This window comes from Ranitomeya variabilis, chromosome 5 (assembly GCF_051348905.1).
Source record: "Ranitomeya variabilis isolate aRanVar5 chromosome 5, aRanVar5.hap1, whole genome shotgun sequence".
Taxonomy (NCBI): domain Eukaryota; kingdom Metazoa; phylum Chordata; class Amphibia; order Anura; family Dendrobatidae; genus Ranitomeya; species Ranitomeya variabilis.
The window spans coordinates 546408249-546425886 of NC_135236.1; positions in this window are offsets into that span (position 1 = coordinate 546408249).

Here is a 17638-nt window from a genome sequence, read left to right on the forward strand (position 1 = left end):
CGCATCAGGACAACTTCGCTGGACGCCGGAGGGTGAGTAGATAACTATTTTTTATTTTAATTATCTTTTTTAACAGGGATATGGTGCCCACACTGCTATATACTACGTTGGCTGTTATATACTGCGTGGCTGCTATATACTACGTGGGCAGTGTTATATACTGCGTGGGCTGTGTTATACACTGCATGGGCTGTGCTATATATTACGTGGGCTGTGTTATATACTGCGTGGCTGCTATATACTACGTGGGCAGTGTTATATACTACGTGGGCAGTGTTATATACTGCGTGGGCTGTGTTATATACTGCGTGGGCTGTGTTATATACTGCATGGGCTGTTATATACTGTGTGGGCTGTTATATACTGTGTGCCCTGTGTTATATACTGCGTGGCTGTGTTATATACTGCGTGGCCTGTGTTATATACTGTGTGGGCTGTGTTATATACTGTGTGCCCTGTGTTATATACTGCGTGGCTGTGTTATATACTGCGCGAGCTGTGCTATATATTACGTGGGCTGTGTTATATACTGTGTGGGCTGTGTTATATACTGCATGGGCTTTGTTATATACTGCATGGGCTGTGTTATATACTGCGTGGGTTGTGTTATATACTGCGTGGGCTTAGCTATATATTACATGGGATGTGTTATATACTGGGTGGCTGCTATATACTACAGTTAGGTCCATATATATTTGGACAGAGACAAAATTTTTCTAATTTTGGTTATAGACATTACCACCATGAATTTTAAACAAAACAACTGTATGTGGGCAGTGTTATATACTGTGTGGGCTGTGTTATATACTGCGTGGGCTTTGCTATATATTATGTGGGCTGTGTTATATACTGCGTGGCTGCTATATACTACATGGGCAGTGTTATAAACTACGTGGGCAGTGTTATATACTGCATGGGCTGTGTTATATACTGCGTGGGCTGTGTTATATACTGCGTGGCCTGTGTTATATACTGCGTGGCCTGTGTTATATACTGTGTGGGCTGTGTTATATACTGCGTGCCCTGTGTTATACACTGCGTGGCTGTGTTATATACTGAGTGAGCTGTGCTATATATTACGTGGGCTGTGTTATATACTGCGTGGGCTGTGTTACATACTGCGTGGGCTGTTTTATATTCTGCGTGGGCTGTGTTATATACTGCGTGGGCTGTGTTATATACTGCATGTGCTGTGTTATATGAAGCGGAGACCCGACGCGTGTCGCCACACCAAAGTGGCTTCGTCAGGTGTGGCGACACGCGTCGGGTCTCCGCTTCATCTGCGCTTTGGTATACTAGGCTGTTTACCGCCTGTAGCTGGCTCATGGTATTGTATGTGACCAAGCTCCACATGGGGTCCGCTGCACTTTTGTTCACAGTCAGCTATAGCAGCTGATGTGAGATAGGATTATTACCCATGTGTATGCCTTATACAGAGATTTCTCTATTAGTGGTAGCGGTATTTGTTATATAATTAACAGCATTGTGTTTTCTTATCTATAGCATTTTGGAACTGTTTATTGGTGAGATACTGCTAAGCCTATTTTCACATGATACCTTCGTCCCTATGAATGTCCAAATTGTACCATGGCAGGGAGGTTTTAATTTTTCTAGATGCTATTCCATCTTCAGGACTTATTAATGGGCTTTGCTCTATTTGTATGTTATTTAACCACAGTGTTGTCCATATAGGCACCCTATTTAGGGTTATTGGTCCTAGTTAAGCTGCGCAGGTGTTAGCCATATTGTGGGCTGTGTATACAAGGGACAAATATGTTTCCTTATTTTAAATATTTTTAAAATATGTGTTTTTTCTTTTGCATGTTCTGATTAGTTATTGCACATGAATAAAAAGCTGTGTTCACTTTAGCCAAAGACCATTCGTGTGGTGATCCCCGTTTATATGAGCTTCACTTTTTCTCTTTGTTCTTTAACTGTTTCTCATCTACATCAACCCAAGGCCGGCCCGAGAGATTACGGCGCCCTAGGCGAAACTATTTTGTTGCGCCCCTACTACTTTTAACATACCTCCCAACTTTTGAAGATGGGAAAGGGGGACAAAGTTTGCGGCGCACAAAGCGTGCCACGGCAAATTTTAGGCCACGCCTCTGACCACACCCATTCATAACTAGCCACACCCATATCCACGTCCCAACCACACCCATTTAGCACTGCTGATCACACTGTTTCCATACTGTATAATGGCCATACATGATGCTCCATACTGTATATTGGCCGCACATGATACTTCGTACCGTATAATGGCCACACATAGTTACTCCTACACACGCGGCTGCGCTCCGTACACACGTGCTCTGCTCCATACACCTCGTACACATGCGGCTCCGCTCCATACACCTTTTGCCTTTTGAAAAGATTTTTTATAATTTTTTCTATTTTTTCTCTGGCGCCCCCTTAGGGTCGGCGCCCTAGGCGGCCGCCTAGTTCGCCTATACGTTCGGGCGGGCCCTGACATCAACCAATCATATGTACAGAGCCCCCTCCAGACACTCAGCCTCAGGCTCTCTTGACATCCTCTGTGCTGCTGTAGTTAACTCTCCTGACATCTTCTGTGCTGCTGTGGCTGGGTCTCCTGACATCTGTGCTGCTGTTGCTGGGTCTCCTGAGCGCCATTAAATGGTCACTATTGTTTCAATAATCTTACCTCTATTTGATAGCCAGTTTACCAAATTGCAAAATTGTGAATCACTTTTAGGAACAGTTCTTACCAGTGTGTAGTTATGTGTCTGTTCTATCTTTTTTTTTGTAGCTAGTGTGCAACATGCCAGCAAAATGTGAATGAAATAAGTAAAGTAAAGACACTAGCACCCAAGGCAATACGTACTGCTGAAAGCTGCTGACAGCTGCTCCTGTGTGGCAAACCCGTAGAGAAAGGTGATCAAATACAAACTGTATACTGACGCGCTAAACAGCTAGTGAACAGACGCGGGAAAAAAAAAAGACGTGCAATGATAAATATATCAATAAAAATTTCATGTCTAAAGTAATGCTCAGATAATGCCTTAAAAATCATGGTAATTCAAACTTACAAACAGATATTTATGATCAATACCTCTCTATAAATAGAAGAAACAACAATTTGTGGTGTTTCCGCTCACACCATAAATCCACTGTTTGGGCTATAGATCTTACATGTAGAGTATAAATAATTCACTAATCTCCAGTGCAGAGTGTCTGGCTTACAGCCTATTAGTGATGCCCAGACTATTAAATTAGGTGAGCTGCCCACCACTATATATTTATATTTATATAAATGCATCCCAAAGGGACAGGCACCCTAGTTTATATAGCCAACATTGATGGGCTTGGCGGCACCCTGAATAAAAAATATAACATGCAAAAAGAAATATTATATGAGGGTTGGTTGATATTTTTGCCAAAATAAACAAATTTGCAACCCACGTCATGGGTTCTCATACTTGCAAGATAATACACTAAAATTAAAAGCAAAGCCAAAAATTAACACAGCAAAAAAGGGCATCATTTCTTTCCTTGCCCAGGTCACAGAAATTAATGCACTATTAGGATGCAGCAAACCCATTTAATAAATATGGGCAGCAAGCTTGCATATTTTGGTCAAAATGTCGATCAATACCTTGTATATATTATATATATTTTTTTGCACGTAATCAATATTGGACTTGTAAATAAGGGTGTCTGTCCGGGTGGGGTGCATTTATATACAGTGGGAAAAAAAGTTTTTAGTCAGCCACCAATTGTGCAAGTTTTCCCACTTAGAAAGATGAGAGAGGCCTGTAGTTGTCATCATAGGTAGACCTCAATGATGAGAGTCAAAATGGGAAAACAAATCCAGAAAATCGCCTTGTCTGATTTGGCAAGATTTATTTTGCAAATTATGGTGTAAAGTAAGTATTTGGTAATTAACAAAAGTTCATCTCAATATTTTGTTATATATCCTTTGTTGGCAATGACAGAGGTCAAACGTTTTCTGTAAGTCTTCACAAAGTTGACACACACTGTTGGTGGTATGTTGGCCCATTCCTCCATGCAGATCTCCTCTAGAGCAGTAATGTTTTGGGCCTGTCACTGGGCAACACAGACTTTCTACTCCCTCCAAAGGTTTTCTATGGGGTTGAGATCTGGAGACTGGCTAGGCCACTCCATGCCCTTCATATGCTTCTTACGAAGCCACTCCTTCGTTGCCCTGGCGGTGTGCTTGGGATCATTATGATGCTGAAAGACCCATCCATGTTTCATCTTCAATGCCTTAGTTGATGGAAGGAGGTTTGCACTCAAAATCTCACGATATACTGTATGGCCACATTCATTCTTTCATGTACATGGATCAGTCGTCCTGGTCCCTTTGCAGAGAAACAGCCCCAAAGCATGATGTTGCCACCCCTATGCTTCACAATAGGAAATGGTGTTCTTTGGATGCAATTCAACATTCTGACCCCTCCAAACACGATGAGTTTTGTTTCTACCAAACAGTTCTACTTTGGTTTCATCAGACCATATGACATTCTCCCAATACTCTTCTGAATAATACAAATGCTCTCTAGCAAACTTCAGACGGGCCCGGACATGTACTGGCTTAAGCAGGGGGACATGTTTGGCACTGCAGGATCTGAGTCCCTGGCGGCATAGTGTGCTACTGATGGTAGCCTTTGTTATGGTGGTCCCAGCTCTATGCAGGTCATTCACTAGGTCCCCCCGTGTGGTTCTGGGATTTTTACTCACCTTTATTGTGATCATTTTGACCCCATGGGGTGAGATCTTGCGTGGAGCCCCAGATCGAGGGAGATTATCAGTGGTTTTGTATGTTTTCCATTTTCTTATTATTGCTCCCATAGTTGATTTCATCACACCAAACTGCTTGCCTATTGCAGCTTCAGTCTTCCCAACCTGGTGAAGGGCTACAATTTTGTTTCTGGTGTCCTTCGACAGCGCTTTGGTCTTCACCATAGTGGAATTTGGAGTGTGACTGTTTGAGGTTGTGGACAGTTGTCTTTAATACTGATGACAAGTTCAAACAGATGCTATTACTATAGGTAATGAGTAGAGGACAGAGGAGCCTCTTAAAGATGTTACAGGTCTGTGAGAGCCAGAATTCTTGCATGTTTTTAGGTGATCAAATACTTAATTTCCACCATAATTTGCAAAATAAATCTTGCCAAATCAGACAATGTGATTTTCTAGATTTGTTTTCTCATTTTGACTCTCATAATTGTGGTCTACCTATGTTGTCAATTACAGGCCTCCCTCATCTTTTTAAGTTGGAGAACTTACACAATTGGTGGCTGATTAAATAATTTTTTCCCTACTGTATCAGGTTCAAATCCCCTAAGGGGACTAACAAATGCTGTGAAAATTGAAAAAGTAAAAAAATGTTTTAAAAAATATGAAAAAATATAAGTCCAAATCACACGTGGTATACGGTATTACAAGAAAAAAAAATTAAAACTCTGCTTTTTTCGTTTGCCGTACATAAAAACATTGTATTTACCACAAAATGACATCAATAAAAACATCAACTTGGGGGGCAAAAAAGAAGCCTTTACACAGCATGATATTCTGAAAATTGAAAACATTAATGCTTTTGTAAAATGATTTCACATATTGTTTTTTTACAACTTTCAGATTTTTTTTCACCACTTACATAAAACCAAACTATTCGTGTTTGGTATCTCTGTAATCTTACTGATCTGGAGAATCATATTGCCAGGTCATTTTTACTGTAAAATGAACTCTGTAAATAAAATTCCCCAAAACTATTGTGTAATTGTGCTTTATTTGCCATTTAGCCACACTGGAACTTTTGTCCAGCTTTCCGGTACATGATAAAATGGAAAATGTTTGGTGTCGTTTTAAAATATAATTGTCCTGCAAAAAACAAGATCTTACATGACTATGTTGATGGAAAAAAAAGTTATGGCTCTTGGAATAAAAGGAGGAAAAACGAATGCACAAAAACTAAAAATCGCCCTGTCCTTAAGGGGTTAAATAACAGTAAAAGATACTTGTTTTAGTGACACTTTCTATATTTTTCTTTAGTATGTGGTATAAGGTCTTTCACATATAGCTGATGCATTTCATGCTGATATAATTTTCATTTTTTGACATTTATAGGCAAATAATATAAGTGCTATTAAAAGACTAAGATTATGTCAGGATAGTCTTAGATAAGTAGAAATGTAAATAATGAAGTTATACAATGGTCATTTGTTTTGGATGATTGGAAATAATCTACCAGTGTGGATCACTAGTTAAACAGTAATGTAGGTAGAATAATAGGGGAATGGGGTATCATACAAAGATAAGTGCCCATTAGTAATACAATCAGCTAAGCTTCTTCAGACAGACAAGATAAGAATTTCTACAGCCAATTACATTTTCATTTCTTGTCATGTGATCAAGTTAGCAAACTCTCTCTTCTTCATTCCTAAGTACCTCTATTTTATAAGTATAGTCTATGCGGCAGTAGTGTGCTTTAAAGTCATTTACAATATTTGCAATGTTAGCAGTGTACTGCTTCAATATGTATGCTGGGCTCAACATAAATGACTATAGCCCTTTGAAATGTAGGAATAATATCAACATCTCACTGAACACAAGGCCAATTTCCAGAATTGTGACAAGACTTTCTTTCATAGTACATTTTTTAACATACAAAATGAAGGCAAGGTTAATAACTATGGAAGAGGGAACAGCTTCAAATAACTCCTTATCGGGAGCGCTCCAGGTATCCGGGTTCTTGATGCAGCTATTCGGTAAGCGCTATAGTTATTCAGATAAGGAGTTATCAAAAGCTATTCGCTCATCCCTATTAACAACATAACTTTCATTACATAATCTTCATTTGACTAATTAGCTCAGGGGTGTCAAGCTGAATTTCACCAAGGGCCACATCCTCATTATGGCTAACTTTAATAGGCTGTTTGTAATTGGAAGGGCTCATGCAGATGTTTGTGCAGCACGTTATGAACACAGACTGCAATGTATGCACTGGTTAGAGTAAAAGAGAGTTATATCTGTGTTGTAGGGCTAAGAGCGCTATCCCCAGGTAGGAAGTCTAAGAGAGCTGTAACTGAAGCATAATAAACATGCCCATCTGCAAAGCAAGGGTTCCTGTCCCACTTTGCAGGACAGAGTATACCACTTCTGAAGCCAGAGCAGTGTTAACATTTGGTCGGTTGGATAGCAGATAATGCTTCCAGCATGCTTGGCATTACCACACAGTCTTCCACATTGTCCAGTCTCAATAGCCTAAAATCAAGATGACTTAATCCTTACCCTAATCCTCCTTCCTTCTGTAAATAGGTGGTGGGGACTAGGGTTGAGCAACTTTTATTTTTATAGGATCGGGTTGGGTTTCACGAAACCCGACTTTCTCAAAAGTCGGGTCGAGTGAAATCGGCCGATCCTATAAAAAAGTCGGGGTCGGGGTCGGCCGAAACACGAAACCCAATGCAGTGCAATGGGATACTATGGTTCCCAGGGTCTGAAGGAGAGGAAACTCTCCTTCAGGCCCTGGGATCCATATTTAAGTGTAAAATAAAGAATCAAAATAAAAAATATTGATATACTCACCCTCGGACGAGCCCTGGTACTAGCCTTCCTTCCTAAGAATGAGCGCGTGAATGACCTGCGGTGACGTCACGGCTTGTGATTGGCCGCGTGAGCGGTCACATGGGCGGCCACGACCAATCACAAGCTGTGACGTCATCTAAGGCCCTTCACGCGCTCATTCTTAGGAAGGAAGGCTGCCGGAAAGAAGCCGAGGGTGAGTATATTCCTATTAGGTCTATACTCACCCTCGGACGCGCCCTGCTTCTTTCCGGCAGCCTTCCTTCTTAAGAATGAGCGCGTGAAGGGCCTTAGATGACGTCACGGCTTGTGATTGGTCGCGGCCGCCCATGTGACCGCTCACGCGACCAATCACAAGCCGTGACGTAATTCTCAGGTCCTAAATTCCTAGAATGAGGAATTTAGGACCTGAGAATTACGTCACGGCTTCTGATTGGTCGCGTGGCAGTCACATGAGTGGCACGCGACCAATCAGGAGCCGTGACGTCATGGAAGGCCCTAAACGCGCTCATTTTAAGCAAAGAAGGCTGCCGGTTACCAGCGGCGATGTCCAGGGGCCTCCGGAGAGGTGAGTATAATCAATATTTTTTATTTTAATTCTTTATTTTACACTTAAATGTGGATTCCGATACCGATTTCCGATATCGCAAACATATCGGAACTCTGTATCGGAATTCCAATACCAGATTCAGATGATCGCCGACCTCATGGCCGACCCCACACAGGGGTCGGGTCGGGATTCATGAAACCCGAGTTTGCCAAAAGTCGGCGACTTCTGAAAATGGCCGACCCGTTTCGCTCAACCCTAGTGGGGACCCTCAGTTGCTCCATCTCTCCTGTATCCTGACTATGTGTGCCCTATGCAGTGCCCTGATAGTTTGGCTCTAAGTTAATGTATTAACAATGTGTATCACTGTTTCATTAATATGCCTGATGTTGTACCTTTGTGAGTGTATGGTATTATGCCATATGTATGCAATTAGTTCAGGGTTAGAATAGATTAACCAAAAGGGGCTGGGTTAGAAGCCTGGAAGGAGCAGCAATTTGCTGCTTCTGCAGCAGAGCCCGGGCAGGCTTGCCTGTGGCAGGACAAGTTCCAGCTAGGGGAGCATAACATACCCCCAGACGAGAGGAAGTGTTGCCAAAAGGACTACTGGGTAGCTGAAAAGGCAGCAGCTGAGACAGAGTATCTGGAGAGGGACAGCTCAGGAACTGTTATCTTCTCTCTACATTGTTGTTAAAGTTCTACTGTTGGGAAAGAACTGTGACTCCGTGGTGCTTCATAGGACCAACATACACAGAGAGTACCCATCTCTCCATGTGCAAGGTGCCGGGGTGTTAACTGACTGTTGCTTAATAGACTCACCCACGACTACCACCCCGTGCCACCTTGTTATACTTCCATGATGTTGAGTCCCAGGGGACTACTGTTCCCACACTAGGACACTCCGAGGAGCTCTTTACAACATAATTTCTTGATTGTGCTCCAAGAGGGACAGGAGGACATGCTGTTTAGTGATGCACAAACTTTAGAGCAGCCTCGACCACCAGAATATGACAGTGAGGAACATCAAATTTGGAATAAGGTGGAAGACGATGATGAGACACAGTTGCCGCTAAGTCTTGTTGTTACAAACCAAGTAAATAATTTGTATTAATTCACATAATATTTTCAAAAATAAATATAACAGAGGATGGAATAAAGCAAACACTGGGCAAGAAATGTACTGAATCTGTGCCCTTAAAAAGGAATCAGAGATAAATAGAATAATAAAAAAACAGGTGTGTCTGAATTTCTATCTATGTATCTCGCATCCCTGTGCATATTATAATTATCTACACTATGCACTTTACTTAGAACTAATTTATATGTATGGTCTGTTTTCATCTCCAATTACTTTATATTTATTTTTGAAAATATTATGTAAATTAATACAATTATTTACTTGGTTTATAACCTTGTGTTGGAGGACTTTGTTTTTTTCTAGACATTTTTTGGCTTGTATACGGTCCTCCGTATTCATATTCTTGGGCTATTCCTTGTAGTTAAGTCTTGTTGTTGTTAAGTCACGCAGTCAGGAGGACCAGGGTGCAGTGGTGGAAGATGAGGTGCTGGATGACGAAGTCATCGACCCAAACTGAGAAGCTGGCATGGAAAGCGAGGCCAGCAGTGTTGAGAGGGAGAGATCGGCAGCACAGAAACAGACAGGAAGAGGCAGTGGGGTGACCAAAGGGAGAAGACGAGCAACTGTTCTGCAGAGCACCAACATTCCTGAATTTCTCCATCAAAGAGTTAGGTGTTCCCCAGTCTGGACATATTTAAAGATAGTTCTGAGACAAACAAAGTGGCAAAAATCAGCAGGGGCCTGGCCACTAAGAATCTAACCACCACCAGCATGATCAGGCACATCATCTAAGCACCTGACTTGGTAGGCCAAACACCTGGGTCCACGATTGGTGCCATCAGGTGACACCACTGCTTCTTCCCCTGTGCTAGGTGTTTCCCAATCCACTGTCCAAAACACTGGCATAGATGCCTCCTGACCTGCACCTATCCTTGCACATTCTGACTTGCCATAATCAAGCACTTCCAAATCCTTGCCCCATGCCAGCGTTCAGCTGTTCCTACCATAGGCCTTGGAACGAAAAAGAAAGTTCCCAGCAACCCAACCACATGCACAAATACTAAACGGGCACATTTCCAGGCTGATTACCATGGAAATGTTGCCATTTAGGCTGGTAGTAATGGTGTATTTCCGCTGACTCATGGCGGCAGCTGTCCTTCAGTACTCGGTCCCCAACTGCAACTTTTTCTCCCGGGGTGGCGTCCTCAGGAACATCATTCGTGCCCGTATCAATGCACCTACTGGAATATTACACTTAGTAGTGACCAACACATGGACAAGCATTTGTGGACAGGGATGCTACATTTCCCAGACTGCACAATGCGTAAAGATTGTGGAGGCTGGGACCAAGTCACACCCTGGCACGGTGCATGTGCTCCCAATGTCGAACATTGCTGGACCTACTTGTATCAGGGTTTCCTCCACCTCCTCCTGAACCCCCTCCTGCTCCTTCTCATCCTCCATCTCCGATGTGGTATCTCAGAGCATGTAATCCATATCAGCTGGAAGCAGCAAAGCGGCAAGAGGCTCTGCTGAAGCTAATTTGTCTAGGAGACAAACCACACACCGTGGCAGAGTTACTTAAAGAGACCAGACAGATCTGTGTTTTTTGCTGCTGAACCTCGAAACAGGCATGGTCGTGTGTGATAATGAACGTAACCTGGTGGCGGTTGTGAGGCTTGGCAAGCTCACACATGTACCAGGCATGGCATATGTGCTCAATTTGGTAGTTCAACTGTCTATGAAAACATACTGTATCCAGATTTCCCAGAGCTTCTGGTCTGGGTATGCCATGTCAGCACCCATTTCTGCAAGTTGCCTACAGCTGCCGCTGCTCTGGCAGTACTGCAGCAGTGCATGCAAGTGCAAGTTCACTGAGTGGTGTGTGCCGTCACCGCGTGCTGGAATTTCACACTGCACATGCTGTCAAGGCTTTGTGAGCAGAAGAGACCAATAGTGGAGTACCAGCTCCAACATGCCAGTCGTTATTCTTGTCAGTCTCTGCACATACAGTTAGGTCCATATATATTTGGACAGAGACAACATTTTTCTAATTTTGGTTATAGACATTACCACAATGAATAAACAAAACAATTCAGATGCAGTTGAAGTTCAGACTTTCAGCTTTCATTTGTGGGTATCCACATGAAAATTGGATGAAGGGTTTAGGAGTTTTAGAAAAATGCTGTCTCTGTCCAAATATATATGGACCTAACAACTGAAGAGTGGGCATGGATCTCTGACATTTGTTTGGTTCTCCAAGACTGTGAGGACTCCACAAAGTTGGTGAGCAACGATGATGAGATAGTCAGCGCAACTATCCTGCTTGTGTGCCTACTAGTGTTGAGCGATACCTTCCGATACTTGAAAGTATCGGTATCGGATAGTATCGGCCGATACCCGAAAAATATCGGATATCGCCGATACCGATACCCGATACTAATACAAGTCAATGGGACACAAGTATCGGAAGCTATCCTGGATGGTTCCCAGGGTCTGAAGGAGAGGAAACTCTCCTTCAGGCCCTGGGATCCATATTCATGTAAAAAATAAAGAATTAAAATAAAAAATATGGATATACTCAGCCGTCCGGCGGCCCCTGGACCTTACCGATTGTAACCAGCAGCCTCCGTTCCTAAGAATGAGGAGTTTAGGACCCTCGATGACGTCGCGGCTTGTGATTGGTCGCGTGCCGCTCATGTGACCGCTCACGCGACCAATCACAAGCCGCGACGTCATCGAGGGTCCTAAACTCCTCATTCTTAGGAACGGAGGCTGCCGGTTACAATCGTGTTGTGAAATTGGATTTTGGGCTCCCCCGGTGGCCACTGGTGGAATTGAACTGGTGTGCATCATCCTCTCTGTTCACCTGTTCCCATCAGGATGTGGGAGTCGCTATTTAGCCTTGCTCCTCTGTCACTTTCATGCCGGTCAACATTGTAATCAGAAGCCTTTCTGTGCATGTTCCTGCTGCTAGACAACTCCCAGCTAAGTTGGACTTAGTCCTTGTTTGTTTTTGCATTTTGTTCCAGTTCACAGCTGTAGTTTCGTTTCTGTGTCTGGAAAGCTCTTGTGATCTGAAATTGCCACTCTGATGTTATGAGTTAATACTAGAGTCTTAAAGTAATTTCAGGATGGTATTTTGATAGGGTTTTCAGCTGACCATGAAAGTGCCCTTTCTGTCTTCCTGCTATCTAGTAAGCGGACCTCAATTTTGCTAAACCTATTTTCATACTACGTTTGTCATTTCATCTAAAATCACCGCCAATATTTGTGGGGGCCTCTGTCTGCCTTTCGGGGAAATTTCTCTAGAGGTGAGCCAGGACTATATTTTCCTCTGCCAGGATTAGTTAGTCCTCCGGCCGGCGCTGGGCGTCTAGGGATAAAACGCAGGCTACGCTACCCGGCTACTGTTAGTTGTGCGGCAGGTTTAGTTCATGGTCAGTTTAGTTTCCATCCTTCCAAGAGCTAGTTCGTATGTTTGCTGGGCTATGTTCTCTTGCCATTGAGAACCATAACAGTTTGACCGGCCAAAAGGGTTAAATTAATTGACAGAGAAAGGAGAGAAAAGAGAAGTCTGCTGAAGATTTTTATTTTTTTTTCCTTCAGTTCTGAGTGTGCTTGTAATTGAATCTCTTGCAAGTCTGCCTATATTGCAGCCTTTCTCTCTCTCTCTCCTTCTAATCCTGGAATGGCTCTGTGTTCACCTGTTTAAAATGGATATTCAGAGTTTAGCTGCAGGTTTGAATAATCTCACCACGAAAGTTCAAAATTTACAAGATTTTGTTGTTCATGTTCCTATATCTGAACCTAGAATTCCTTTGCCTGAATTTTTCTCGGGGAATAGATCTTGCTTTCAAAATTTCAAAAATAATTGCAAGTTGTTTTTGTCCCTGAAATCTCGCTCTGCTGGAGATCCTGCTCAGCAGGTCAGGATTGTGATTTCCTTGCTCCGGGGCGACCCTCAGGATTGGGCTTTTGCATTGGCTCCAGGGGATCCTGCGTTGCTCAATGTGGATGCGTTTTTTCTGGCCTTGGGGTTGCTTTATGAGGAACCTCAGTTAGAACTTCAGGCGGAAAAGGCCTTGATATCCCTATCTCAGGGGCAAGACGAAGCTGAAATATACTGCCAGAAATTCCGTAAATGGGCTGTGCTTACTCAGTGGAATGAGTGCGCCCTGGCGGCGAATTTCAGAGAGGGTCTCTCTGATGCCATTAAGGATGTTATGGTGGGGTTCCCTGTGCCTGCGGGTCTGAATGAGTCCATGACAATGGCTATCCAGATCGATAGGCGTCTGCGGGAGCGCAAACCTGTGCACCATTTGGCGGTGTCTACTGAGAAGACGCCAGAGAATATGCAATGTGATAGAATTCTGTCCAGAAGTGAACGGCAGAATTTTAGACGAAAAAATGGGTTGTGCTTCTATTGTGGTGATTCAACTCATGTTATATCAGCATGCTCTAAGCGTACTAAGAAGCTTGATAAGTCTGTTTCAATTGGCACTTTACAGTCTAAGTTTATTCTATCTGTGACCCTGATTTGTTCTTTATCATCTATTACCGCGGATGCCTATGTCGACTCTGGCGCCACTTTGAGTCTTATGGATTGGTCCTTTGCCAAACGCTGTGGGTATGATTTGGAGCCTCTTGAAACTCCTATACCCCTGAAGGGGATTGACTCCACCCCATTGGCTAGCAATAAACCACAATACTGGACACAAGTAACTATGCGGATTAATCCGGATCACCAGGAGATTATTCGCTTTCTTGTGCTGTATAACCTACATGATGTGTTGGTGCTTGGATTGCCATGGCTGCAATCTCATAACCCAGTCCTTGACTGGAAAGCTATGTCTGTGTTAAGCTGGGGATGTAAGGGGACGCATGGGGATGTACCTGTGGTTTCCATTTCATCATCTATTCCCTCTGAGATTCCTGAATTCTTGACTGAATATCGTGACGTTTTTGAAGAACCTAAGCTTGGTTCATTACCTCCGCACCGGGAGTGTGATTGTGCCATAGATTTGATTCCGGGTAGTAAATACCCTAAGGGTCGTTTATTTAATCTGTCTGTGCCTGAACATGCGGCTATGCGAGAATATATAAAGGAATCCTTGGAAAAGGGACATATTCGTCCTTCGTCATCTCCCTTAGGAGCCGGTTTTTTCTTTGTGGCTAAGAAAGATGGCTCTTTGAGGCCGTGCATTGATTATCGGCTTTTGAATAAAATCACGGTTAAATATCAATATCCGTTGCCACTGCTGACTGATTTGTTTGCTCGCATAAAGGGGGCCAAGTGGTTCTCTAAGATAGATCTCCGTGGGGCGTATAATTTGGTGCGAATTAAGCAGGGGGATGAGTGGAAAACCGCATTTAATACGCCCGAGGGCCACTTTGAGTATTTGGTGATGCCTTTTGGTCTTTCAAATGCCCCTTCAGTCTTTCAGTCCTTTATGCATGACATTTTCCGTGATTATTTGGATAAATTTATGATTGTGTATCTGGATGATATTTTGATTTTTTCGGATGACTGGGACTCTCATGTCCAGCAGGTCAGGAGGGTTTTTCAGGTTTTGCGGTCTAATTCCTTGTGTGTGAAGGGTTCTAAGTGCGTTTTTGGGGTTCAAAAGATTTCCTTTTTGGGATATATTTTTTCCCCCTCTTCCATCGAGATGGATCCTGTCAAGGTTCAGGCTATTTGTGATTGGACACAACCCACTTCTCTTAAGAGTCTTCAGAAATTTTTGGGCTTTGCTAACTTTCATCGTCGATTTATTGCTGGTTTTTCTGATGTTGTTAAACCATTGACTGATTTGACTAAGAAGGGTGCTGATGTTGCTGATTGGTCCCCTGCTGCTGTGGAGGCCTTTCGGGAGCTTAAGCGCCGCTTTTCTTCCGCCCCTGTGTTGCGTCAGCCTGATGTTGCTCTTCCTTTTCAGGTTGAGGTCGACGCTTCTGAAATCGGTGCTGGGGCGGTTTTGTCGCAGAGAAGTTCCGATTGCTCCGTGATGAGACCTTGTGCTTTTTTCTCGCGTAAATTTTCGCCCGCCGAGCGGAATTATGATGTTGGGAATCGGGAGCTTTTGGCCATGAAGTGGGCTTTTGAGGAGTGGCGTCATTGGCTTGAGGGGGCTAGACATCAGGTGGTGGTATTGACTGACCACAAAAATCTAATTTATCTTGAGTCCGCCAGACGCCTGAATCCTAGACAGGCGCGCTGGTCGTTGTTTTTCTCTCGGTTTAATTTTGTGGTGTCCTACCTGCCGGGTTCTAAGAATGTTAAGGCGGATGCCCTTTCTAGGAGTTTTGAGCCTGACTCCCCTGGTAATTCTGAACCTACAGGTATCCTTAAGGATGGAGTGATATTGTCTGCCGTTTCTCCAGACCTGCGGCGGGCCTTGCAGGAGTTTCAGGCGGATAGACCTGATCGTTGCCCACCTGGTAGACTGTTTGTTCCTGATGATTGGACCAGTAAAGTCATTTCTGAGGTTCATTCTTCTGCGTTGGCAGGTCATCCTGGAATCTTTGGTACCAGGGATTTGGTGGCAAGGTCCTTCTGGTGGCCTTCCCTGTCTCGAGATGTGCGAGGCTTCGTGCAGTCTTGTGACGTTTGTGCTCGGGCCAAGCCTTGTTGTTCTCGGGCTAGTGGATTGTTGTTGCCCTTGCCTATCCCGAAGAGGCCCTGGACGCACATCTCGATGGATTTTATTTCGGATCTTCCTGTTTCTCAGAAGATGTCTGTCATCTGGGTGGTGTGTGATCGTTTCTCTAAGATGGTCCATTTGGTTCCCCTGCCTAAGTTGCCTTCTTCTTCCGAGTTGGTTCCTCTGTTTTTTCAAAATGTGGTCCGTTTGCATGGTATTCCGGAGAATATTGTTTCTGACAGAGGTACCCAATTCGTGTCTAGATTTTGGCGAGCATTCTGTGCTAGGATGGGCATAGATTTGTCTTTCTCGTCTGCTTTCCATCCTCAGACTAATGGCCAGACCGAGCGGACGAATCGGACCTTGGAGACATATTTGAGGTGTTTTGTGTCTGCAGATCAGGATGATTGGGTTGCTTTTTTGCCTTTAGCGGAGTTTGCCCTCAATAATCGGGCCAGCTCTGCCACCTTGGTGTCTCCCTTTTTCTGTAATTCGGGGTTTCATCCTCGATTTTCTTCTGGTCAGGTGGAATCTTCGGATTGTCCTGGAGTGGATGCTGTGGTGGAGAGGTTGCATCAGATTTGGGGGCAGGTAGTGGACAATTTGAAGTTGTCCCAGGAGAAGACTCAGCTTTTTGCCAACTGCCGGCGTCGGGTTGGTCCTCGGCTTTGTGTTGGGGACTTAGTGTGGTTGTCTTCTCGTTTTGTCCCTATGAGGGTTTCTTCTCCCAAGTTTAAGCCTCGGTTCATCGGCCCGTACAAGATATTGGAGATTCTTAACCCTGTGTCCTTCCGTTTGGACCTCCCTGCATCTTTTTCTATTCATAATGTTTTTCATCGGTCATTATTGCGCAGGTATGAGGTACCGGTTGTGCCTTCCGTTGAGCCTCCTGCTCCGGTGTTGGTTGAGGGCGAGTTGGAGTACGTTGTGGAAAAAATCTTGGACTCCCGTGTTTCCAGACGGAGACTCCAGTATCTGGTCAAATGGAAGGGATACGGTCAGGAGGATAATTCTTGGGTGACTGCCTCTGATGTTCATGCCTCCGATTTGGTCCGTGCCTTTCATAGGGCTCATCCTGATCGCCCTGGTGGTTCTGGTGAGGGTTCGGTGCCCCCTCCTTGAGGGGGGGGTACTGTTGTGAAATTGGATTTTGGGCTCCCCCGGTGGCCACTGGTGGAATTGAACTGGTGTGCATCATCCTCTCTGTTCACCTGTTCCCATCAGGATGTGGGAGTCGCTATTTAGCCTTGCTCCTCTGTCACTTTCATGCCGGTCAACATTGTAATCAGAAGCCTTTCTGTGCATGTTCCTGCTGCTAGACAACTCCCAGCTAAGTTGGACTTAGTCCTTGTTTGTTTTTGCATTTTGTTCCAGTTCACAGCTGTAGTTTCGTTTCTGTGTCTGGAAAGCTCTTGTGATCTGAAATTGCCACTCTGATGTTATGAGTTAATACTAGAGTCTTAAAGTAATTTCAGGATGGTATTTTGATAGGGTTTTCAGCTGACCATGAAAGTGCCCTTTCTGTCTTCCTGCTATCTAGTAAGCGGACCTCAATTTTGCTAAACCTATTTTCATACTACGTTTGTCATTTCATCTAAAATCACCGCCAATATTTGTGGGGGCCTCTGTCTGCCTTTCGGGGAAATTTCTCTAGAGGTGAGCCAGGACTATATTTTCCTCTGCCAGGATTAGTTAGTCCTCCGGCCGGCGCTGGGCGTCTAGGGATAAAACGCAGGCTACGCTACCCGGCTACTGTTAGTTGTGCGGCAGGTTTAGTTCATGGTCAGTTTAGTTTCCATC